General features: G+C 39.4%; 1 non-coding gene across 1 annotated transcript; it reads right to left on the reverse strand.

Moving 5' to 3' along the window:
• Positions 1-1,080: 1,080 nt before the first annotated feature.
• Positions 1,081-23,264, reverse strand: LOC100029016 (uncharacterized). The gene is made up of 3 exons (XR_008915136.1): positions 22,909-23,264; positions 5,917-6,070; positions 1,081-3,797 (listed from the first exon to the last, which is right to left on the reverse strand). It is a non-coding gene; the product is annotated as an uncharacterized LOC100029016 (transcript).
• Positions 23,265-25,001: the final 1,737 nt, after the last annotated feature.

Below are 25,001 nucleotides of genomic sequence, written 5' to 3' on the forward strand. Positions count from 1 at the left end.
GGGTCCACCTCAGGTGCTACTTCCTTCATGCAAACTTCTCTAATTTCCCAGACCTACTATCTCTCACTTAAAAGTGATCTCTCCCTACCCACATTTTCCTAGAGTACTTTCTCCTATTTACACATTCCCTCATGAATCACATTTTTGTGCATACATGATACATCCCCCAAATTACTAAACTCCTTCACAGTAAGGATCATATTATTTTTTCACCTTTGCATTGTAGTCACTTAGTCAATGTTCAACCGAATTTATGTTGTCTCAAAGGCAAGGAAGGCAGGCCCTACTACTATGAGGGGGAAAAGGGTTGGTTTATTAGATCAATATACAAGAGTCAATAATGACCTTCAAGGGCTTGAGATATTTCTCTGTGTTTGGGTAGAACCAATCAAGGCCAGCTTACCAAAAAAAAAGCAGGATTGGTTCCAAATGGACTAGTTTTCTAAATACACTATAAGTCACAGGTATGAAATTCAAATACCATACCTAAGGGTCCCTGCAGGCAGCACATTGACTTAGTTTTAAATATAATGTTATCTATGTTTTATTTTATTTTTATTTCTTTTCTTAAGTATTTCTCCCATTTAAATCTAATGCAGGGCACACCAGGGAATGTTGTGAGCACCCTTGGGCTGTATATTTGATACCTCTGCTATAAAGCAAAGAAAGTATGATTTTGTATTAGGTATAAGGAATCACAGGAAGGGCTAGGTTCACTGGGGTAAGATCATTGCAGGAAACAAAAGCCTGGATGGGAAATGTATAACCACTCCCTCTGAGCAAACTTTATCCATCCTTTAAGGATTAACTCAAATCTTACCTTCCCTGAGAAGCTTTCCCGGACTATTTAATCCACTACTTCCAAAACTACCTTATGAATTCATAACTCTAAAGTCTCCAAAGTCGAGCAATTGAACAAATCAAATGGCTTTGAAAAGCCATTAATTCTAAGCATCTGGAAGGTAGATAATACATCTCATTCATACTTGGACTCCTAGTACTGAGCCTAGTACAGGACTAGGGAAACAGAGTTTGTGTTCCAGTAGGTACTTTTAAATAAAAGAGAAAAAAGATCTCCAATTTCTCATCCTGTTATTTTTAATGGCAATTAAGAGTCCATCTGGAAAATCAGAACACATACTAAGTAAAAACATTCTTTTCCTACTAGATCTTTGTTCAGTCTTCCCAAACAACTTTCTGAGCTCTAGGAATTTCCCTTACTTGGTAATGATATTGCCCTATCTGTCCAGAAATATCTCCCCTGCCATCCTTGCTGACATGTCCCCAGTAGAGTCACCAGGGTAGGACAGCTTCCATTAGAAAATAAAATCTCTTCTTTGGGAAAGGTAATGTGCCCACTCACTTGAGCAGAGATTAGATCCTGGGGGAAAGATGCCATGGGAGGGTTCCCTTATAATGAGTAAAGAACAAGAGGAGGGGACAGAAAAATTATGGAGCCTAGAAGGAAGGAAGGAAGGGTAGGTGAAAGCCTTGGGCAATCAGTGAATCAATTGCACAGGAAAAGGGGCATGTGCTGAATTACTGACATCACATTCCCTGTTTCATTGACACATTATCTCATATATCACAGTTTTCAAAGAGCTTTCACTTCTTTTACTCTCACATGAAAGGATCTAGAAAAGAGTCATCTAGGATGGGTGGACATAGATGATTGTGAGATACATCATCAGAGGGGACATCTAAATAGATGTGTTCATAGAGCCATTGTAGAATATATTTTTAACGGAAACTGTAATTTGATTGTTATAGGGAGCTCTCCATAAGGTAACAATCTACCAATACAGATTAGCAAATGTACTACAATTTTTAATCTTAGTTTTCTGGATATCAAGAAGTATGATGCACATGTGATCATACTGCTAATATATGTTAGAAAAAGGTCTTAAACAAAAGTCTGAAGCCAGCTTGCTATCGGCTATGCCACATTCCCTATAACTGGGGGGGTATTCTCATCATAATTTGCAGGATAGCAATCTATGGAAGAAAGAATATGGACACCTGGAGTGGAAAGGCCTGCATGGAAGTCCCAACTCTGACACTTATTGGCTTTGTGGTCTTCTTTGAATCATAGCTTCCCTATCTTTAAAATGAGAATAATGATGTTTGCAATATCACCTTCCTCGAAGGTCTTTTATGAGGAAAGCCCTTTGCTAAACTTAAAGTGTCATAAAATATGAATAATCATTTACATTCTCCATTTTGCACTTACTCCAAAATGTGAATGATATAGAAGGAGGATCACTCCACTAAAACTCATTTGTGCTGGACTCAATTCTCAATTCTGTTATGAATAACTTTCTGTGTGATGTTGGAAAAAATCACTTAACCTCTAAGATCTCAACTTCCTATCTAGCTAAGGCCACACAATTCACTAGTGGAAAATTCAGCGCCAATCAAATCACATAGCTGGTCCCTTGCCCTACCCCCAAAAATGAGGACCAGCAGCCCTGGAACACACACACACACACACACACATATATATATATATATATATATATATATATATATATATATATATAATCATGAGTGGATAAGGAATTAGGCAATAGTGCTTCTCCTGCTAAGTTCAGCCTTAGCTCTCTTTGGAGAGGCAGGGGATGTCTGTGTGCCCAGCAGAACTTTAGAATCTCTACCCCAGGAGCTCTGGTTTTTAGATCCTCCATGGTAGCAGTGGCAAGAACTTGGGAAATGCTACGTTCAACCTTCCCTGTACCAGCCAAACTCTCTACCTTCTTCCAGCTAAAAATATCATATCATAGAATACAACAGATATGCTCCTGACAGTTGAACAGAACCAGAACTCTGAAGGAGCCCTCTCCCCAAATATCTTCCAAGAAATTGCCACAATGTCTGAGATCTATGGATTTCCTGAAGTAGGGAGCCTTTGCTTTTGCCTTTCTTTGTCTATCTCCAGGGTTTAACATAATACCTGGCACATAGTAGGTGCTTAATAAACTTTTATTGACTACTAGTCATTCCTTTAGGCAATGAAAGCTTGAATATAGTATTTTATTAAAATATAAATGTTCTAATGGGGAAGAGTGTTTAAACTATAATAAGCTAGCACCTTAGCTAATTTGCAACTAGCTAAGAATAAAGTCCTACCAAGAATTTAACATGATAGAAAACTTGTTAGGGGACTACCTAGAACAGAGAGGGCTTTATTGGTGACTGGAAGAACTTGTATTTTTAAGGGGATGTAGGAAGAGAGAAGTAAGTCCTCAGTCATCTTTGTCCCTGATGATATCTCTAGGAGCATCTCTGATTCCCAGAAGTCCCAAACTCAGGAGGCTTCCTCTCATAGCTTGCACATCCTAAAACTGGGCTGGATCTGCTTGACAGAAGTAGTCCAGCCCTGCCAGAAAGCTTCCTTCTTCCATCACTGTTGATGGTTGCTGATGAAGACATACATCATAAAGGCATTTCCCAGACAAGATCTAGTCCCCTTTGGTAGCTTCAAACCATTTTCCCTAATGGTAAGACTCTTCTCATTCCTTTGCTAATGAGGGGGAGTTTTCTAGGCCAGGTTCTAGCAACAAAGGCCCAGCCTGGTCCTCCCTCCACCCCCAATATCCAGAGGCTTCAAAAGGCTTGATTAAGTATGGGATGAGTCCGAATTCGGTAAATGATAACAGCTGTGGCTGGGCACAGCACCAGAGAGGTCATGATCACAATGGTGGCCAGGATAATGAGGACGATGGCCCAGATGTCCAGGATGTGCTTGGGCAGCACATCCTTTGGAGAGGCTTGGCTGATGGGATCCATGTTGCTTTACCCTATATGGAGAGGAAAAAGTTACTAAGCATTAAGTGTCCCTACTTCTGTGCAATGTCACCACATTACACTTCCTTAAACACCACTCTTATCACAATACCCATCACCCTTCTTATCAGTAAAATGGAGATAAAAATACACCTACCATATAGAGTCATTGTGAAGAAAAAATGAGCTAATATATACAAAACACTTTGCACATTTTAAAGCACAACATAAATGCTAGTTTATTATTAATATTAATTATTCCTCCTCAAAATGATCATAAGTGTAGCACTGGAAGAGATCTTGGATGCCATCTAGTCTAAATCTTTCATCTTACATATAAGAAAATTAAAGTCCAAGGAGGTTGTAGCCTATAGGTATGCATGGCAGCATTTGAACCTTAGTCCTCTGACTCCAAAACCAGTATTCCCTCCTCGGGCCTACTCGCTCTCATCTACATATCCTGCCTCCTTCATAAGGTTCAAATTCCTCTATCTGGTTCTCATGGCTCTCCGTTCCAGGCTTATCTTCTGTGCCTCCCTTTCTTGAACCTGTTTCTCTAGCAAGCCTAGTCTCCTTCAAAGTTACCATGTTTATTCCCACCTGCAATGTTTTCTCCTGTCTTCTCAGTTTATGACCATCTATACTGTGTATTATTTTATCTAATCACTTTTAGGTTGGTGACAGCAAATCTCACAAAGTTATTCAGAGTATATATCATCAATAGCTGTGAACCATGGACTTCAGTAAAGGCCCTCTCCAGGCCCAGAGCTTCTAAGAAATAGCAAAATGGAAGAAGCCCTAGCATGAGACTCAATATACCTGAGATCTAGCCCCAGTTCTGCCACAAAACTTTTCAGCCTTGGGGAAATCACAGAATAATAGGATTAGGAGATAAAAGAAATCTTAAAGATCATCTGCTTCAACCTCTTCATTTTTTTTTTTTAATTTTAAACCCTTACCTTCCATCTTGGAGTCAATATTGTGTATTGTAAGAGCTAGGCAATGGGGGTCAAGTGACTTGCCCAGGGTCACACAGCTGGGAAGTGTCTGAAGTCAGATTTGAACCCAGGACCTCACATCTCTAGGCCTAGCTCTCAATCCACTGAGCTACCTAGCTGCCCCTACAACCCCTTCATTTTACAAAGGCAAACTAAGGACCAAGGACATAAAGGAATTTGCCCAAGATTATACGAGAAAGGGGCAAATGTAAGGCTTGGTTTTAGTTCAATGTTCTTTACACCACACTACATTAGCTATTCCCCCTTTGGGCCTCAGTTTACTCCTCTGTAAAATGAAGTTGACTAGTTCTAAAGTTATCTCTCAGTGCTAAAATTCTATGATTCTAAGTTATTCAACTGAATTTGAGGAATACCTGAACTAAGGACCTTAGGAGCTTTGTCTTAGACACACTGACTGAGTATTATGCATAAGGATGTAGATTTGTTCTACCTTTATGCCTTCTTGGCCGGTTTGAAACATGATCATTTTTTCTAAGGCCAAAAAAACACAGAAATACATTGGAAATCACAAGAAGGAAAGAGAAAGGAAGGAAAATATTTTGGTAGTCCTGATCAAATTTCAGATCATAAAGATCGCTAAAAAGACCTATGGCTCCCACGAAACTTGTACAACTGCAGATCCACTGGTCAGACTGGCAAGATGCATAAGGCCTGCTAGCCCTTTAAACTCCATAGATACAAGTTCTCTCAACTAGGACACAATACCTATCTTTAGTCATGGGAACAGGAATGATTTCAAAGTGCTTTCCTATAAAAGCTTATCTAAGCTTAAGTCAGGGAGGATATCCTAGGAGGAATTCAATTCACTCTAACCTCTTTTGATTATCATATTTCCTTACCAGTTTTTTAAAGCAACACTTCATGTGGGAACAAAGACATGTAAACAAAGAAGATGCCCACCGACTGGAGAATGGCTGAACAATTGTAGTACATGAATGTAATGTAATAAGGAATGAGGAATGCAGAAAGGCAAGGAAATAATTACATGAACCGATGAAAAGTGAAGTAAGCAGAGCCTAAGAAAACAATATACACGTCTACAACAATATAAATATGAAAACAATAGAAAATAATGTAAAATTACAAAGCAAAGAAATATGAGAAAATACCTTACCTCACATACACACACACTCCTTTGCAATAGTGAGAGGTCCACAGGTATGTAGCATTACATAGATTTTTGTTTTTGTTTTTTAAATAGATTGATCAGTCTTGTTGATTCTTTTTTGTCCTCTTTTTTTTTTTAATCTGCTCAATAAGATAGCTCTCTGAGGGGGGAGAAGGGAAGAGACATAAGGGAAAAGTTAGAAAATTTTAAAACAAAAATTATTAATAAAAATTTATTTTTAAAACATTTCCTTATACCCTGGCATGAGGTTTGTTTTGTTGTTGTTGTTTTATTTTAACTTATTTTTAAATGATATCTTTTGTTTTCTTATATTTGTTTCCAAATAAATTCTTCCCCATTCTCCTCCCCATTAAGTTCTTGGAAGAAGTAATATAACAAAACTAACCATACACATCAGACATGTCTGACAGTATTTGCATAGTACCATATTTCTGCAGTGAAGGAAGGTAGATAAGTGTTTCTCAATTCTTCTCCAGAGCCAAGCTTGGAAATCACAAATATCCAGTGTTTAATTTCCTTTTCATTGTTCTTTCTGCTTATTTGTCATAGTCATTATTTATATTGTTTTCCTGATTCTTTTTAGTTATTTTATTCCACATTAATTCATACAAGTCTTCCCATGTTTCTGTTATTTGGCAAGGTAGAAAGAAGACTATCTTTGAAACTAGAAAGATTTGGGTTCAAGTTCCACTTCTGGCATATACTAGCTATGAGAACCTTGTTAAATCACTTAAACTCTCAGTGCTCTAAGCAATTCTAACATTTGGCATTGTAATTGCTAAGTTGTATTGGAAGAGGGAGTTTCCTATACCAATGAAATCACAGGTCCAGTTCCTATCTCTTATCTTTATGCTTCTCATTCTTCGTTGCTCCTTACAGTGCAGTGCAATAAGATTCCATTACATTAATGAACCACAATTTATCTATTCCTCAATTAATGGGCATCTGTTTTATTTTCATTGATATAACTTATTTCAATTCAAAACAGTTAGACTACTGGACTGTGCCTTAAGAGCATGGCAATATACTGTATAAATTTGACAGAACTTTTTTTACTTAGGATTTAAAGGGCTGAAAAAGAGTGTGTTGAGCAAAAAGCTACATGCTCAGTTTATTTTTTTTTTGTTGTTTTTCTGCACTTTTTTGTGACTTTTTTATGATCTAGTAGATGGTAAATTTTTGTGAAGGTGCCATACAATGTGGAGAATATATATTCTCCTTACAATTCCCATTCAGAGACAATTCCAATTCCAATTCCAGAGACCTATCTATTGTTTCATTAAACATTGTGTCTTTTAGCATAACATAGTTTCCCTGCTTATCTTGTTGCCTTGTCTAAAATCATATCTGCTATTTTATGAAGTTACCTGAGATATGACATAAATTCTATTCTAGTCCCTCATTTTAGTTCTGTGGGAATTAGTATTTAAGGTCTTTATAAATAGATATTGTTTCATTCATTGGTACCTGACACATAGTAGGCACTCAATAAATGTTTTGCGTGTTGATTGGTTGATCATATCCTATTATACTGCTTCCTTATTTTGCCCCCTACTCAGTCCTTACAAGGAGGAACAGGAAGTGGGGGAGGAGACAGAGGAGGAAGTGAAGAAGAGGGAGAAGGAGGAAGAGGAAGAAGGAAGAGGAGGAGGAAAGAACAGGAATTATGTCAACACTACTACTCTGATTATAATGATCTGATACCACAACTCTTTGCTTCCTCTATTTACTCCAGATCAGAACTAGTTCCTTGGGTTTGGTCCTCTCTCATTTCTTTTTAATCCCCCTTTATAATTAGCCTTTCATAGCTGAATTTTTTTTTGTCTTGTGACTATTTCCTCTATAACTCTACTCTTCCTCTCTGCCTCTCCTTGGCTTTTTCCCCCTGTTCATTTTAATATATTTCTATACTATGTTCTCTCTCTCTCTCTCTCTCTCTCTCTCTCTCTCTCTCTCTCTCTCTCTCCCCCCCCCTTGTGTGTGTGTGTGTGTGTGTGTGTGTGTGTGTGTGTGTATTAAATCTTGATTTCCTTGGTTTGGATAAAAGTGAGGTTAAGATGCCTGTTCCTCCAACCCCCATTCCTACAAAAGAGGTCCAATAACAAAAAATAGTTAATCACCTCCCTCTTGTTTCTCATTTCTTCCCTAAAATATTCCCTTATCTTCCCTTTTCCCAATCTTTTAGAAACCCTTGCCTTCTGTCTTAGTATCAACTTTAAGACAGAAGAGTGGCAAGGGCTAGGCAATCAGGGTTAAGTGACTTGCCCAGGAAGTGTCTGAGGCCATATTTGAACCCAAGTCCTCCCTACTCTAGGCCTGGCATTCTATCCACTATACTGCCTAGCTGCCCCTTTCTTTTTTTTCTCTCTTTAAGCAAAATAGAACAAAGGCACACCAGGCCTTGAGTTAGTCTTTCTTTGCTCCCTTTTTGACCCTTGAAGACAGCAGAATTCCAAAGAGGCAATGATCTCCACTTTCTCTATTAGTATGTTAGCATTTTATCATTAACTGTTTTATAGTTTTTCTCATCCCTGGCATTGCATTTAAAATTTTCTACTCAACTCTAATTTTCTCAACAGGCATGTATGGCATTTATTTAATTAAAAATTCTTTTTCTTTAGGATTATATTAAGTATATAAAAAGAATTATTCTTAGTAGTAAAGTTTTCTTTTCTTTTGCTTTGTGGTATATTTCATTGCTTTCCTTTCATTTATAGTATTTCTGCTTAATTTTGTATGGTCCTGACTATGACTCTTTGGTACCTGATTTTTTTTTTTTATCTATCAGAAGTTCTGGAGTTTGGCTGTCATATTGGCGTGGCACAGTTCACAAGGTATTCCTCCCAATGAAGAGGCAATGTGGTGTGTCATGGTGAGATTACTGAACTTTAAAAAAATCTGAGTTCAAGTCCTAGCTCCACAGTTTACTAGATGTGTGATTCTAGGAAAATCATTAACTATTTCTGTGAACCTTAATTTAATCTACTACACAGGAGTAAGATAATTGCTAGCTCTCAGACTTGTGAGGAAAGTGCTTAAAGTGCCATAGAAATGAGTTATTATATTTATTCTGCTCCTTGAATAGTTTCATGATTTCTATTAAATATTTTGTACAAACAGCTAAACCTGCCTATTTAGAAATCAAAGTAGAAAGCAAGGATGCTAGCATACAATCAAATGAATTAACAGTCAATACAACTATGACATTAGGAATGTTTTTTTAGAAAGGAAGGAAGGAAGATAAAGAAAAAGAAAGGTGACAACAGGGATTCATTCATCTTGTTCTGCTAACACAGAACCTAAAGTTATCTCACACTTGGGTTTGCCCTCACTCAAGAGAAAAGGAGAAGTAGCTGGAGAGTAGAAGCCCAAGTCTCCATTACCCCCCCCCCCACACACACACACATACACTCTCTCTCTCTCTCTGTCTCTCTGTCTCTGTCTGTCTGTCTCTCTCTCTCCTCTAACAAATAAGCTGTCTACCACTTTTTAAAAATAAATAAACAAATAAACTACTTGAATATCAAGCCCACAGGCTGGTATCTTCTTGAGAAAGACCCATGAGACTTTGTGATGCAATAAGAACTGGAGCAATCTACAATCCTCTGGCATTTCTAGTCTTCAGCCTCCTGTAGGATCATTCTGATGGTGTAAATTCAGCAACTGGGAGAATATCATAAGACAAAGCTCCTAAAGAAAGTCACATTCCCTAACATCCCTTAAAGCCTGTCCAAAAATCTTGAGAAATTGAAGTGTTATCACCAGCATCTAAGGCTCTGGAATGGAGTTGGAGCTAATATAATATTTTAGGTGGGCAGGTTGAATTCAGGAGGGTTGAGGGAATGGGGTTAGAGGGGAGGGATGGAGGGAGGAAAGGTAGGTTCTTGGGTATGACTGCTTTTAAAAAGGACATTTGTAAGCAGCACTTTCTTTGAAAGCAATTCTATATTCTCAAGACATAGCATGGAAGAGAAAACAGAGCTCTTGGAGTCAGGAAGATCTAGGTTTAAATCTATCTCACACTTAGTAGTTGCTCAACTTTAGGCAAATAACTTAATTTCTATGAGCCTCAGTTTCCTCATCTGTAAAATAGTTGTTGGGGGAGTTAAATGAGAAAATATAACAAATATAAAATGATTTTCAAACCTGAAAAGCCCTATATAAATTTAATCTATTTTTGTTCTTAGGGGACAGAAGTCTGATTGACAGGACTTTTATTACAGACCCCATGGACTATGTTTTCTTTTTTTCTTTTTTTTTTTAAGGCAATGGGGGTCAAGTGACTTGCCCAGGGTCACACAGCTGGGAAGTGTCTGAGGCCAGATTTGAACCTAGGACCTCCCATCTCTAGGCCTGACTCTCAATCCACTGAGCTACCCAGCTGCCCCTGGACTATGTTTTCTTAACCCTTATCTTCTTAGAATCAATACTGTGTATTGGTTTTAAGGCAGAAGAGTGATAAGAGCTAGGCAATGAGAACTAAATGATTTGCACAGTTAAGAAATGTCTGAGGTCATATTTGAATCCATGACCTGAGCCACCTAGCCCTCCCCAAGTGCCATTAGTGTACAAAAGCTCCCTAGCACAAAGAATGTGAATATTTAAAGATCTTTAGAATGTAGAACATGTAAGAAATGACGAGAAGCCTAATTTTAATAAAACATGGACAGAACTACACAGAATAATGAACAGTAAAATGACTAGAACCAAGAGAACATCATAGGCAGCTACATATTTTATTCTTGAAGAATAAATTGTGAATTTACCTCCAGAGAGTGAATTGAAAAATGGAAATATGAAAAATATAATTTGTATGAACATATATGCCTCCCAGATGATACCTTCTGTGATAGGGTAGGGAGAAGGAGGCCTGAAACACTTGTGGATAAATTATATTAATGATAATGATAATGATAAAGAACATAGAACATAAAATGCAGGCCTCAAAGAGTAAGAGGCCTCAAAACATAGAATATTATTATAGCTGGAAGGGAACTTAAATATAGACAATCAGAATTAAAAAGGTCTTCATAACAGAATATTAGAGTTTGAAAGAGCTTTAGAGATGATTTAGTCCAATCCTTTTCTACAAAGGAATAAACTGAAGGCAGCTAGGTACATCAGTGAATTAAGAGCCAGGCTGGAGGCAGGAGGTCTTGGGTTCAAACCTGGCCTTAGATACTTCCTAGCTGTGTGATTCTGGGCAAGTCACAACTCCCACTGCCCTGGTCCTTACCTCTCTTCTGCCTAGCCAGGACAGTAACTCAGATTCCCTCCATTTCAGTCTAAACACTCCTTCTACTCTACTGTCCTGTTTGGACTCAAGCTTCTATTCTATTCTCTGGTCTTAGAGCATATTATGTCACATTTCTGAACCCCAGCTCCCTGAAAGGAGGGAGGTGAACTAGACAAAGCCAGTGAGATGAGGTATAGACTATCCCTGTCATCCTGTCTGCTTGACAACAATTAATCATAAAAAAAGTAAGGGTTTTAGTGGATTGCAAGCTCCATATGAATCAATAATGTGATTAGCAGCTTAAAAAAAACCAACTAATGTAATAAATAGCTTTGTTCAGTCATTTCAGTCATGTCCAAGTCCTCAAATGGCCCATTTGAGATTTTCTTGGCAAGAATTCTAAAGTGGTTTGTCATTTCTTTCTCCAGTTCATTTTATAGACAAGGAACTAAAGTGAATAGGGTTAAACGACTTGCCCAGGGTCACACAACTAATAAGTATCTGAGGCTGCATTTAAAATCAGAAAGATGCGTCTTCTTGATTTCAAGCCCAGTGCTCCAGCCAATAAATTACCTAGCTGCCCTGTAATAAAGATTAGGCTGTATTAAAAGAAGAATGCCTAGGGAGATGACATTCTGGCCTGGACAGATTGTATCTAGAAGACTGTATTCATGATCCAACCATTCTGGAAGGCAATTTGGAATTACACCCAAAGGGCACCAAAAGAATGCATGTCCTTTGATACAGAAATACCACTACTGGGTTTGTATCCCAAAGAGATAAAAAAAATGGGAAAGGATCTGTTTGTACAAAAATATTTATAGCTGTGCTTTTTTTTGTGGGGGCAAAAAAATTGGAAAATGAGGGGATGTCCCTCGATTGGGGGATGGCTGAACAAAATGTGGTGAATGTTGGTGATGGAATACTATTGTGCTATAAAGAATGATGAAACGGTTGGTTTCTATAAGAACTGGAAGTACCATGAACTGATGCAGAGTGAGATGAGCAGAATCAGGAGAACACTGTACCCAGTAACTGAAACACTGTAGGAAGATCAAATGGCTTTGCTACTAAAAGAAATGCAATGATCCAGGACAACTCTGAGGGTCCTATGAGAAAGAACACTATTCACATGCAGAGAAAGAACTGTGGGAGTAGAAATCCAGAAGAAAACATATGATTTAACACTTGTTTATATGGATATATTATTTGGGATTTTGGTTTTAAAAGAATATGTATTTCAAAAATGAATAATATAGAAATAGGATTTGAGTGATTATACATGTATAACCCAGTGGAACTGCATGTCAACTACTGGAGGGGGAGGATAGAAGAGAGAGGGAGAAATGAATCATGTAACCACGGGAAAAAATTTAAAAATTAAATTAAAATAAATATATAAATTACATTTACTAAAGACAAAAAAAAGCTGTATTGAGTTCTGGTATCATGTTTTAAGAAGAGCACTGATAACCTCAAGACTATCTAGAGGAGAGTGACCAAGAGGAGAAAGAGACTTAAGAATATGTCACATGGAGATCAACTAAAGGATATGAGGATGTTCACCCTGAAGAAGAGAAGAACTAAGGAGGATATAATAACAGTCTTCAAATATGTGAGGGACTGTCATATGGACAAGGGATTAGACTTGTTTGGTTTAGCTTGAGAGGGGAGAGCTAATAATGATGATTAGAAATTACAGATAGGAAAAATTAGGCTTGATATAAAGAAAAGCTTCCTAAGAATTAGAACTATCTAAAAGTAGAATAAGGCAGTGAAGTGGATAGAGTGCTGGGCCTGGAGTCAGGAAGATTCATCTTCAAATATGGTCTCAGACCCTTATTAGCTGTGTGACCCTAGGCAAGTCACAATCCTGTTTGCCTCTGTTTCTTCATCTGTAAAATGAGCTGGAGAAAGAAATGACAAACCAATTCAGGAGCTTTGCCAAGAAATCCCCAAAATGGGTCATAAAGAGATACTACTGAAACAATCAAACAAAAAAGTAGGATGGATTGCCTTAAGTATTCATTGGTTCCCTCTCACAGAGATCTTCAATGACTAGACCACAAAAGGTTGCTTTGTTCAAGCATGGTTTACAATGGATGACTGCCAAGGTTCCTTCCAACTTTCTGGTTCTGGCCTCCCATAGTCATAAGATTTAGAAGCAGAAGAAACTTTAAGGATCATTAAGTCTAAACCCTTCATTTTAAAGATGAGAAGACTGAGACCAGAAAAGTAAAATGGCATGCCTATGGTTGTTCAGATAGCAAATAGCAGCACTGGGATAAGAACTCTGATCTGCTAGTCATATACCTTGCTTTTCCCACCAGATTAGGTTGGCAATCTGAAAAGGAACTGTGCTTACACAGGTATGGGACACAATTTGTTTTCAAGACCCTTTGATCCCCCTTCTACTGCACTCTCCTCCTTTTCAGTACATAATCCTTCTCCCACAAGTACCAGAAGCCCATAAGTGCCCCAAGCCCATAAGTGCCCCAAAGTTTCTGTTGTCCCTTTTTACTTCATTCCCCCCTCTTACCCTATTCCCCAAATAGTATTACAAATTATAAATAAAATCCCCCCAATACAAAATGGGTGTCGCATGTTTAACTCCAGCTGATCTCATAAATAGGGCATTAGGAAGTGGTTCTATGAGTGCAACTCGGTGATGTAGTGGATAGAGAGCTGAGCCCAGAGTCAGGAAGACCTGATTTCAAATCCAGTCTCAGATGTTTACTGGCTGTGTGACCCTGAGCAAGACATGATTTGCCTCAGATTCTTAATCTGTAAAATGAGCTGGAGAAGGAAATGACAAACCATTCTACTATCTTTGCCAAGAAAACCCCAAAATGGGTCACAGAGAGTCCCATATGACTGAACAACAATAGTGGTCATGGCATCTCAAGATTTTAAGCTAGAAGGTAAAGTTTATTAATCAGCTATTCTGACTCTCTTGTTTTACATATGAAGAAATTGAGACCTAGATATGAAAAATGCCTTGCCTCAGGTCACGCTGGTTAAAAATTATAAGAGGCAAGATTCAAACCCCTCTCTTTACCTCAAGTCCAGTACTCTGTCTATTAAAATACTGTCTCCCTGGTCAGGCACTAATATTAGAAATCTAATGCCCAGTCTTCAGTAACTCTGATGAACATGATAATCATAACTAGAGCAAGGCAACTAGGGCTTTGTCCCAGGACAGGAAATGGTTTTTGTTGTCATTGTTATTCAGTCATTTCAGTCATGTATGACTTTTCATGACCCCATTTGGAAAGGATACCAACTTCCTTGAAACACTTCCTCTCCACCCAGCACTATCCCTAACAGAAGCAGGGTGCTGCTTCTCGGCAGACACACTTTCAGAAGTATAGAAACCTCAATCTGTCCCAGGTTGCACTTCATCCCCACAATGACTGAACCCCAGGTCAGCACTTCCTCTCCCAGCCTTGCTCGTCCCAGGTGAAAACACTACTGCAATGACGTATTTAATAATCTTCAAAGAGCTCCTTCTACCCAGGCTCATGTTTTCATCTGATCTGAACCGCCCTGAGTTAACATGGGGAGGACTGATTGGTAGTGTGCTTACCACACCTGTGCCCAGGGCAGACTTCAAAGAACATTCATTGAGGAAAAAGGTAATAAAGACAGTTTCCTGGTGGCTTATTCCAAGAGTATGTGCGTGCGATTGATTGATCAATTGATCAATGATCCATCAAACTGGTAATGGGTAAATTTAATCCTCAGAAAAGGGGAAGGGTTGTGTGGGCAACTCTGCTCTGCTGTTCTTTCAAACAGACTGGGAAACTACACAGAAAGCTGTATGGCTTCAGCCTTTCACCAGAATGTGCAGAGATGAATTAGTGGCGCCTGGCTGTGAGTCACTGAGGAAGTTTGAAGATTCATGACTCCCCAAGCATCTTGTGAAATATGACTAATGAAGCAATTTCCAGAAGAGAGGACTTAGTTTTACAAATCTTCCAAGAACCCTCCCTATCACTTTTCCTTTCTTTCAGCTTCTCCTCTCCCTAAGTATCTTGCTTGAAGGAATAGGGACTTCAGATCAATCACTCAGCCTAAATGAGCAGCTAAAATAATACCCTGAATGGAAAGTGGGGATTTATTTTGTCTGGTGGATGTGGCCTCACTAGCTGCTGAGGCAGCATAGAAAACTCAAGACATTGTCCAATAGGGTTTGAATCCCTGCTTAATCTTAAAGTGACCAGTGTCTCTAGGTGGTCAAGGTAGTTCCTGAGGTGTAGGACATTGCCCAAAAGGGGGAGGCAATAGCAGATACATTTTAATATTCTTTTATGAATGCACATATTTTCATTTCCAGGAAATCCTCATTCCTGATTGTATGCATTCATTTATTCTGTGATAAGTCAGGGTGTGGATGTTACCTTGATAACATGAAGGCTCAAGCCAATAGAGTCAAGAGACAAGTGACCCAATTTTCAAAAATTGCTGAGGATGTCCAAATGCCTTGCCCCAGACTCCAGTCAGTGAAAGAGAATGGATACTCCTCATCCTCCCAGGGACCTACAAACTCCAACAGGGCACATTTTAAAAAGACTACAAGACAATACCCTCTGGGAAAAAAGGCTTCTCTGGAAGCCAAGACTCCTGGGTTCTAGACAAAGCAGTATGGTGTACTGAAAAGAATACTGAATTTAGAATCAAAGGGTCTAGTCTCAAATCTCACCTCTGTTAATTTGGGCAGCTCATTTAACCTCGGTTAAAGGTGTCTCTGCTTCTTCATCTATAAAATAACTGAACTAAATGATCTCTAAGGTTTTTTCCCCAACCCTTTAAAAAAACAAACCAAAAAATCCTTATATGTTGGAATTGTGTATTGGTTCCAAAGCAGAAGGGTGGAAAGGACTAGGCAATAGGGTTAAGTGACTTGCCCAGGGTCACACAATTAGGATGTGACTGAAGTCATATTTGAACCCAGGACACCCCCTCCCCCCAGCTCAAGTCCTGGCTTTCAATCCATTGAGCCATATAGCTGCTCTGCTTTTTCCAATTCTAAAGCTATAATCTGAGTCCTAACTCTGCGGCTAACTTGCTGTGTTACCTTGGGCAAATTATTCTACTTCGTCAAGCTTCCAATTCTTCAACGTTAAAATGAAGGGTTCATGATACCCTATCACCATCGGCAGAGCGCTCACAGCTCATCTAGTCCAACCCGTACCTGAATAGATATCCCCTTGAAACATTCTCAACGACTGGTTATTGGACTTTTGAATGTTTCAGGATGGTGAACTTGCTCCTGCCTGCCTAGTAATCTGTAAGTTCTCTTCCATTTCTAACATTCCTTTCTGTTCTAAGCTACTTCAAGCAAGGGAAGAGGGAGGTGGGAGAACCAAATGCACCCCCGGGTTACTGGCCTCATCCTTCCTGGTGGGTTTGGTGAGGGCTTTGAGACTTCCTTTGTTTCCCAGAAGCCAGTGAAAGAGGTACAAGGTTTCCCTGGGTCAGGTCCTCTGATTTGTTTGCACATGGTAATGGACACTGCTTTAAAATTATAGGTTAGTTCCATATTCCTGTTTCCTACCCCAGTTACGGCTGCCTCCCTGTTCCCTGCGCTTCGGCAGCAGGCGATTTACATGTAGGACACAGAGTTCATTATGACCTGAGGCCAGATGTTCCAAAGGAAGAAGAAGGCGGGGGTGGAGGAAGGCAGCCAGGACACATTTGTCAAAACCTCAAGTCAATTCGCAGTTATGGCACAAATGACCCTGGCTCCTTGGGGTCACCCTCGTTCTCCATTACTGTCCCTTCCATTCTCCTCTCCTCTGATACGCGTGACTGGTTACAGCTTTGTTCCCTGCCTAGACTTTCCATCCATTCCCTTGAGTCAGGAGAGATGGAAAAGTACCAGGACATCTTGAGTAGATGAGAAAGCAGAGAGCTACTCAAACAGCACGTACTATTTGACCCAACAGATTAGGCATCTCAGAAAGCAACAAGAAGCCCAAAATGGGGCCAAAAAAAAAGAGCAAATTCTCACTCAGCATCAGCCCTCATTACTCCATCCCAGTGATTTGTCCTGGGGGTGTTTGGTTGATGAAGCCAAGTACAGTAGTGAAAAATAATCCTAGAATTATGTTTTTAAGAGCTGGAAGATATCTTAGAAGCTATCTAGGTCATCTCCCTCATTTTATAATTGAAGAAATTGAGACCCAAAGAGATGAGATGACTGACATAAAATAACATAGCTAATAAGAAGCAAGACCAGGATTTGAACCCAGGCCCTCTAGTTCTAAATCCAGCTATTCAAGGCACATGTGCCATAGTTATTAGTTTACTTTTTTAGTTTATTTGGTGGATTTTTTAAACACCTGCCTGTTACAAAACATTTTTGCTTATGTAACAAAAGCTGTGTTTATAAGTAGCTGTTTCCTCCCAGTAGCTCTTGAAGGAGAGCAATATAAGAATTCTCTGTATTCTTTTTTAAAAACTTTGTTATAAGAGATGGTACTTTGGGAGAGGAAAAGAAAAGGGATACTGGGACAAATGTATGTGACATAAAAACTTATTATCACTAAAATTATCAGTAAAAGCTCATGTTAAAAAAGGTGTATATTTGAGAGACAAGATAACTGAGGCCCAGCATCATCATAATCAGTGAGCAGAAGAGCCAGATCTCACGCAGCTCTTACATTCCCTAGCATTCCTTCCCCCTTCCTATTCTGCTGCCTCTTAACTGGATCTTCCCCAGCCATAGCCCTGGGAGCTGGAAAGATGGGCACCTGGGTTCTAATTGCAAATCTGCTTCTCACTACCTGTATGACCTGGGAAAAGCCACTTCGTTTCTTTGTGTCTTTGCTGCCTATCTTTTCATCTGTAAAATGATTAGATGATCTCTTAAGGTTCCTTCCAGCTGCAAACTCATATTCCTATTAGTAAAGTTATGGGTCTCTGATTCCAAACATCATGCCTTTTTTTTTTTAACCTCTCCCTTCCATCTTGGAATTAATACTGTGTATTGGTTCCAAGGCAGAAGAGCAATAAGGGCTAGGCAATGGAGTTAAGTGACTTGCCCAAGGTCATAAAGCTAAGAAGTGCCTGATGCCACATTTAGACCCAGGACCTCTTGTCTCTGTGCCTGGTTCTCAATCTGCTAAGCCACCTAGCTGCCCCCAACACCCTGTTCTTTCAACTACAACAGTCTTATCCAAACCTATACTTCCCCCAGCCCTGGTCATTGGTCTCAATTCCAAGGTGGAAGGGGGCATGAAAGCAGGCACAGGTGTGTCAGAGGAAGAAGGAAAGAAGTGGTTGAAGAAAACAGATCTTGTCTGTATCAGAAGCAGCCCTAAGAGGTTTGGGACCCTATCACAAAACTTAAGCTGCCTTCAAACAAAAAACACCTCTCTCCTAACTCTACCACTGGTTTACTCTTATTGCTGTTACCAGAAGGAATAAGGAAGAATCCTGATTTTAAAATTATAGGTTAATTCCATATTCCTGTTTCCTACTCCAGTTACTCTATAATTAAATCATATATTTGTTTGTCCAGACATTTTGAATACAAAATCTATGACAAGAGTGGGGCCTCTAGGGTTACAAAGTACATTTGGAAGGTAGGGTCAAGATACCCGATTTGTTTCATTTCTTATGCTAGGTACTACTACTTAGCATATGTTGTAGTTAGTTGTTCAGTCAAGTCTGACTCTTCACGACCCCACTTCAGACTTTCTTGGCAAAGATAATAGAGTTATTTGCCATTTCCTTCTTCAGCTCATTTTGCAGATCAGGAAACTGAGACCAACAGGATTAAATGATTTGCCCAGGGTCACACAACTAGTAAGTGTCTGAAGCCAGATTTTAATTTATGAAAGTGAGTCTTCTTTACTCCTAACTTCCTAACTCTATCCACTCTATCACCTAGTTTTTGCCCTACAGTTTTATTACAATTATATTATTAACATTTATTAGAAGGAAGAGGAATTAAGAGAAATAACAGGAAAATAGGAGTCACAGAATCAGAGGAGAATCAGAGATCCCTCAACTTGACCCCTCAAAGGTATAGTGAATATCCCCAGATCCAAAAGATCTAGCTATCAATATATAATTCTTGAGATGGAAGGGACCCTAGAAGTCATCTACTCTGGAGCTACCTTTCCTGACTGGACTTTGCCACCAAATTTCATTTCCATTTTCTTTCCCCCACTGCCTTTGACCCTCTTCTCCTATTGGTGAGTTCTTTCCAGGATCTCCATTTTGAGGAAAGACCCAGACTAGCCATGCTTCACTCTCTTGATTTAGCCACCATTTTTGTTCAGGCATTTTCAGTTATATCTGATTCTTCCTGACGTCATTTGAGGTTTTCTTGGCAAAGTTTGCCATTTCCTTCTCCTGTTCATTTTACAGTTGAGAAAACTGAGGCAAACAGGGTTAGGTGACTTGTCCAGGATCACAGAGCTAATGAGTGTCTGAACCTTAATATGAACTCATTAAGGTGAATCTTCCTAACTCCAGGCCTAACACTCTATCCTTTGAGCCACTTAGCTCTCCCTTTGGCCACCATACCCTGCTCTTTTATGCATTATCTCCTTCATTAGAATATAAGCTCCTTAAGGGAAGGGCATTCTTTTCCCTTGTAATTGTATCCCCAGTGCCTAGTAAAATGCTTGGCACATAGGAAGCATTTAATAAATCTTTAACTTGACTCCTAGCCCAGGTTCTAGCTACCACAAGGGGTAGTGTGGCATAGGAGATAGAATGTTGGACTTTGAAGTCAGGAAAAAAACAAGTTTAAATCCTGACTCAGATGCTTACTAGCTATAAGACTGGAGTTAGTCCTAGTTTCTCCATCTCTAAAGTGTGAGTAGTAAAGCATCCTTATCTACAGGATTATTGTGAAGGTCAATGGGATGATGTATTTAAAAGGCTTTTCAAACCTTAAACCTGGTGTCCTTCACCTTTCTGTGTGTCCTAGGCCCTTCTGGCAGTCTAGTGGAGCTCATAGAAACCTTCTCAGAATAATGTTTTTAAATACATGAAATAAGATACATAGTATTATAAAAAAATACAGTGAAATAAATATTAAAATATTAAAAAAAAACAAGTTCATGGACCTCAGATTAGGAATCTCTGCCTTCTGGCCTCAGACACTTCCTAGTTGTGGGACTCTAGGTAAGTCATTTGACCCCAATTGCCTAGCCCTTATCATTCTTCTGACTTAGAATTAATACTGAAACAGAAGGTAAGGATTTTTTTTTTAATCTCTGCCTTAATGTTGACTAGCATTATTACAATCCTGGCTTCTTAGAAGATAGAGGCAAGATGATGGGTTGCACTAGGATTTAACTCCAGAGACATACCACCAGACAAAGGTCTCTCAAAGCAATAGTTCTTTGTTTTCAGTACTTCCTTGATCCCTCCATTTGCCATGTTCTCTTGTCTGACCTCATAGCCAAAAGTGGCGAATTAATGCTAAAATGGTCTTCAAGAGCCCTTGAAGAATTGGAGAGGGCAAAATCTACCTTAAACCTAGGAGCATTCCTGCTCCTACCTACCCCACCATGGAATCTACTCCCTGGTACTCAGCTCAGCTCCACAACCTTACTGTCTCCCTGACTCAGACTTACTTTTATCCTCCCCTATTCCCTCATCATAACTGGGGATCTCAGAAACTGCCCAGTGGGGACTAAGACCCTGGAGCCAGCCTTTGCACCCAAGCGAACCTGGAGCAAGTATCTAGGGCCTTAGAGATCTGACATTTTACCTAGTTCTTTCCCTAGCCTTCTGCAAGGCAAAACAGACTTCTCCTTTGTTCTTCCGCTTTTCAGAGCAAGCCTTTAAGGTTTTCCTTATTTGAACCTCCACTGGGCTTTCCTTTATACACACTTTAAAAGACTCATAAGGCCAACCATTCACTTTTCCCCATAGCCAGGTGCTCATCAATATAAAGTCCTAGAGTATACAAGGTCCAATCTAGAAAGAGCTTAATTAACTTTTGGCCCAATCCCTCATTTCCACCCTCCACCCCCCAACCCCAAAAGGAAGCTGAAGCACAAAGAAGGGAAGCAATTTGTCTAAAGTCACACAGCAAAGTCAATGAGAGGTCCAGGGATAGAATCCAGGCCATCTGACTCCTGGGTCACTGCTCTTTTCTACTAAACCTACCCTTGCCTTCCCAGTGATAATCCTTCCCATGGGTAGGATCCAGGATTGAGCACCTTGTAGATGCCATAGGTGAGCCCAATGTGGGGTCTATTAAAGGTGTTACTTAAAGACAGTGCTACTTGTATTCATATCTCTCCTTCTTCCTAAGTCTTCACATGTACATTAAATAAAAACAAGGTTTAATAAATGTTGATTGAATTTGCTCTCACTGCTGATGAATAGCTTTCTCCTCCCTTTCTCAATACAATAAGTTAGGAGGTAGCTAGGTGTCTCAATGGATTGGGAGCCAGGCCCAAAGATGAGGGATCCCAAGTCTAAATCTGGCTTCAGACACTTCCTAGCTGTGTGACCCTGGGCAAATCACTTAACCCCCATTGCCTAGCCCTTATTGCTCTTCTGCCTTAGAACCAATACACAGTATTAATTCTAATAAAGAAGATAAGGGTTTAAAAAATATAATGAGTTGGTCAAGAAGAAATTCACTTGTTATATAAGACTCTGGGGGAAAAGATCAAAGGATCATAAAACTTAGACCTGGAAAGAAATATGAAAGATCAGTTAGCCCAATAGTTCTGAAACTAGGGTTTATTAACTTTTTTAAAAAATACATTTTGTTAATTGTTGTAAATGTATATATGTTAGATGTACATCTGTATATATAATTTATTTTGACAAGTGTATACAAATTATCTATTTTTATATCCTATATATGTGATTTCCTTTATAATCCTATATATTTTATCTTTGCATTTTAAAAGATTATTCTGAGAAAGGGTCTCTGGATTTCATTACACTTCCAGAGTGGTCTGAGAGATAAAAAAGATTAAGGACCCCTGAAGCCCAAACCTCTCATTTTACAGGTTAAGAAACAGGCTGCTCAAAATCATATTGGTAGTAACAGGCATAATTTACAGTCTGGGGTTCTGACTCGAAATCTAATGTTCTTTCTAAGACACCATATCTTCTGTCTTAAATATGGGAAAATAGGACTTGGGTGCTTGACTCATTTACAAGGAGGAACAAAGAAATAGGGGTCTTCTCTTGTGAGTACCTCAGACCTATGACTGGACCATCACAGGACTGAAGGAGGGAGACAGAAACAAAAAATGGGGGTAGATAAGAAAAAGCTCTTTAAGTAAAGCAAACTTCTAGAAAATCAGCTAAAAGGGACCATCCCTTGCCATCCCATCCAACCTCTCTTTTCCAGAAGAAGAAACTGAAGAGTAAAGAAAATAAGAGACTGCCCATGGTCACACAGGCAGTCATTGGCAGAGCATGTCTCCCAGCCCCTAATCAGTGCTCTTTCCATTATAACCTATGTAAGAATGTAGTGGAACAGGGAAACAAAGAAAAGGGCCAACGAAGAGAAGATTCTCTCTGGCTGGGTCGTTCAGTCTCCTTTTGAGGAGATAGCCATTTGTGGAAACTCAGGACTGGTGAAAAAAGAGGTAGAAGGGGACTTAAGGAGAAATCAAAGGAGTGTGAAAAGAATACAGCCTGGAAGGAAAGCCGAGGTGATTATAAAAGCTCGAAAGATACAAACTAGAGGCTCTGTTCAACCCCAAATCAGATAAACAATTATAAAACAAGGACAACAACTTTACCTCCCTTGATGTTCACAGGATGTATTGAGTTAAAGATTCTTTGTGCCTGATTTGGCTCCTGAAATCCCAGAGAAGTGAGGTTCCCTCTTTGCTTCTCAGAGACACTCCCGCTCCTTCTGATCAGACACACCTTTAAATTGGGGAAAGAACCAATTTTCTCTCCAGCATAGACTATCAATGGAGAAGGAGGACCTTGATACTAGGGTCCGAGCTCGGTTCCTGAGCTCCAGTCCAAGCCTCCTGGGCTCTGTGGATCTCCAGCCGTCTCTGGCTGGACTCGCCCCGGTAGTGCCAGGAGGCGGGTCATAGAAGCTGCTCTCAAATTGCAGCTGCCTTCTTCACAGCTAGGGGAAGTCTGACCGCCTCTGTTTGGCGGGCAGCCACTTAGAAAGCCTTCAGTGTGCTGGCGGGCTTAGGAATGCAGGCAGCAGAGGCCGCTGAAAATCCTGTCCCATATTTCTTTATCACCATCAATAAAATCTCCTTTCACTCTCCCTTCCTAAGCTGGACGAGAGGGAGAAGGGAGAGAAGAAGGGCTGACTTTCTCACTCAGGTCACCAAATTCAGACCCTCACCCCTCCTCTGCAAGGCCAATCAAGGATCACATGATTTAGAGTTAGAAGGAAACTGAGGGATCATCAGTCTAGTTTAAGAGACCACAATAAGAAACCCACTGACTTCGAGAAGGGAGAAGGAGAAACCTCAGTTTCAGCTTCAGTTTCCTCATCTGTGAAATGGGGATAATAACATTTATCATACTTACCCTCACTTAATTTGACAGGAAATTCTATCCCCTAACTCCCTTCCTGTTTGTTCTGAATATTTTTTAAAATGTATATATTTGTTACATCAAAATATCCAGGTAACTCCCTTCATCCCCTTCCACCCCCATTAGAAATGGCATCATTTGACAAAAAGATAAATGTACATCTAAAACCATTTCGTTCTTATATCTCTCTAGCAGTTCTTTTTCAAGAAATGGATATATCCAAATCATTCTTCAAACAATATTTCTGTTGCTAATGTTTGTACTGAATCTTGTTGCTGTTGTTCTTTGTTTTCAAAGAGGACCAGTGACATCACTGGGTGATGTCTTGACTTGTGCATGAATTGGATTTAGGTGAAGCAGAATTGCACAAAATCATCAGCCTCACTATCTTTGAAAAACATCAAAGTTCAGTGGCAAGGGAGTCAGGATGATGAGTGATTGCCCAGGATGCAGTGGATGGCCTTGGCATCTTCAATGTCTGACCAGGCTCTCAGTCCAACACCTGCTTCAGCCATCTTCATGACTATTGGAACAAATTGTTCTCATCAGTCCATTCTGCCAGAAGAAGTCTTCATGTGCTTGAGGTAGACATCCCCCTAATTCACCAACAGGTTTGTGGCCTGTTGGTTACCCTTACCGTAGTTTAAAATCCCATCTGCAGAGATGGATTATTGAAGTGTGATCTCCTGCTCGTGCTAAAGCTTCTTGGAGCCACAGGTGAAAGTTGGGTGCCAGGTGGACACCAAAGATGGATAAGCAGCCTTGAAAAGGGCTCGGCAAGTCCTCTCACACTAGAAGTACCAGTCCTCCCTAAGAAATCCTAGCATCATCACTAGACTGAAAAATTTTTTTAATTATAATACCGTAATAACAAATGTGGAAATAGAGGCTATGAGAGGGAAATGTATACTGGTTAACAATAACAAAAGTTAATCTTTTAAAATCTGAAGAGAACAAGCTCTTGGAGAACATCTATTCTAATATACTTGGTAAGTTGCCATCTAGCCTCCAAATGAAAACCTCCAATAATAGGAGATTATTAAGTTTTTCCTTATGTTGAACCAATCAATCTATCTATTTATTTATATCTAACTATCTATATATTTATGTATATACATCCCATAGTTTTATTAATGAAAATTAAGGTCTCTATAGGCAATATTTCTACTTGTAAATAAAATTGAATTATAGGATTCTGAAATCAAGTGCTTTTTAATAATTTAACACAAAACTTCATCTTTTTAAATCCTTACATTAAGGGGCAGATGAACTAATTAATGTTAACTAATTCATTTTTTAAACTCTTTCTGACATAGTAACAACT

Source organism: Monodelphis domestica, chromosome 1, assembly GCF_027887165.1.
Source record: "Monodelphis domestica isolate mMonDom1 chromosome 1, mMonDom1.pri, whole genome shotgun sequence".
In the NCBI taxonomy this organism is placed as follows: Eukaryota; Metazoa; Chordata; class Mammalia; order Didelphimorphia; family Didelphidae; genus Monodelphis; species Monodelphis domestica.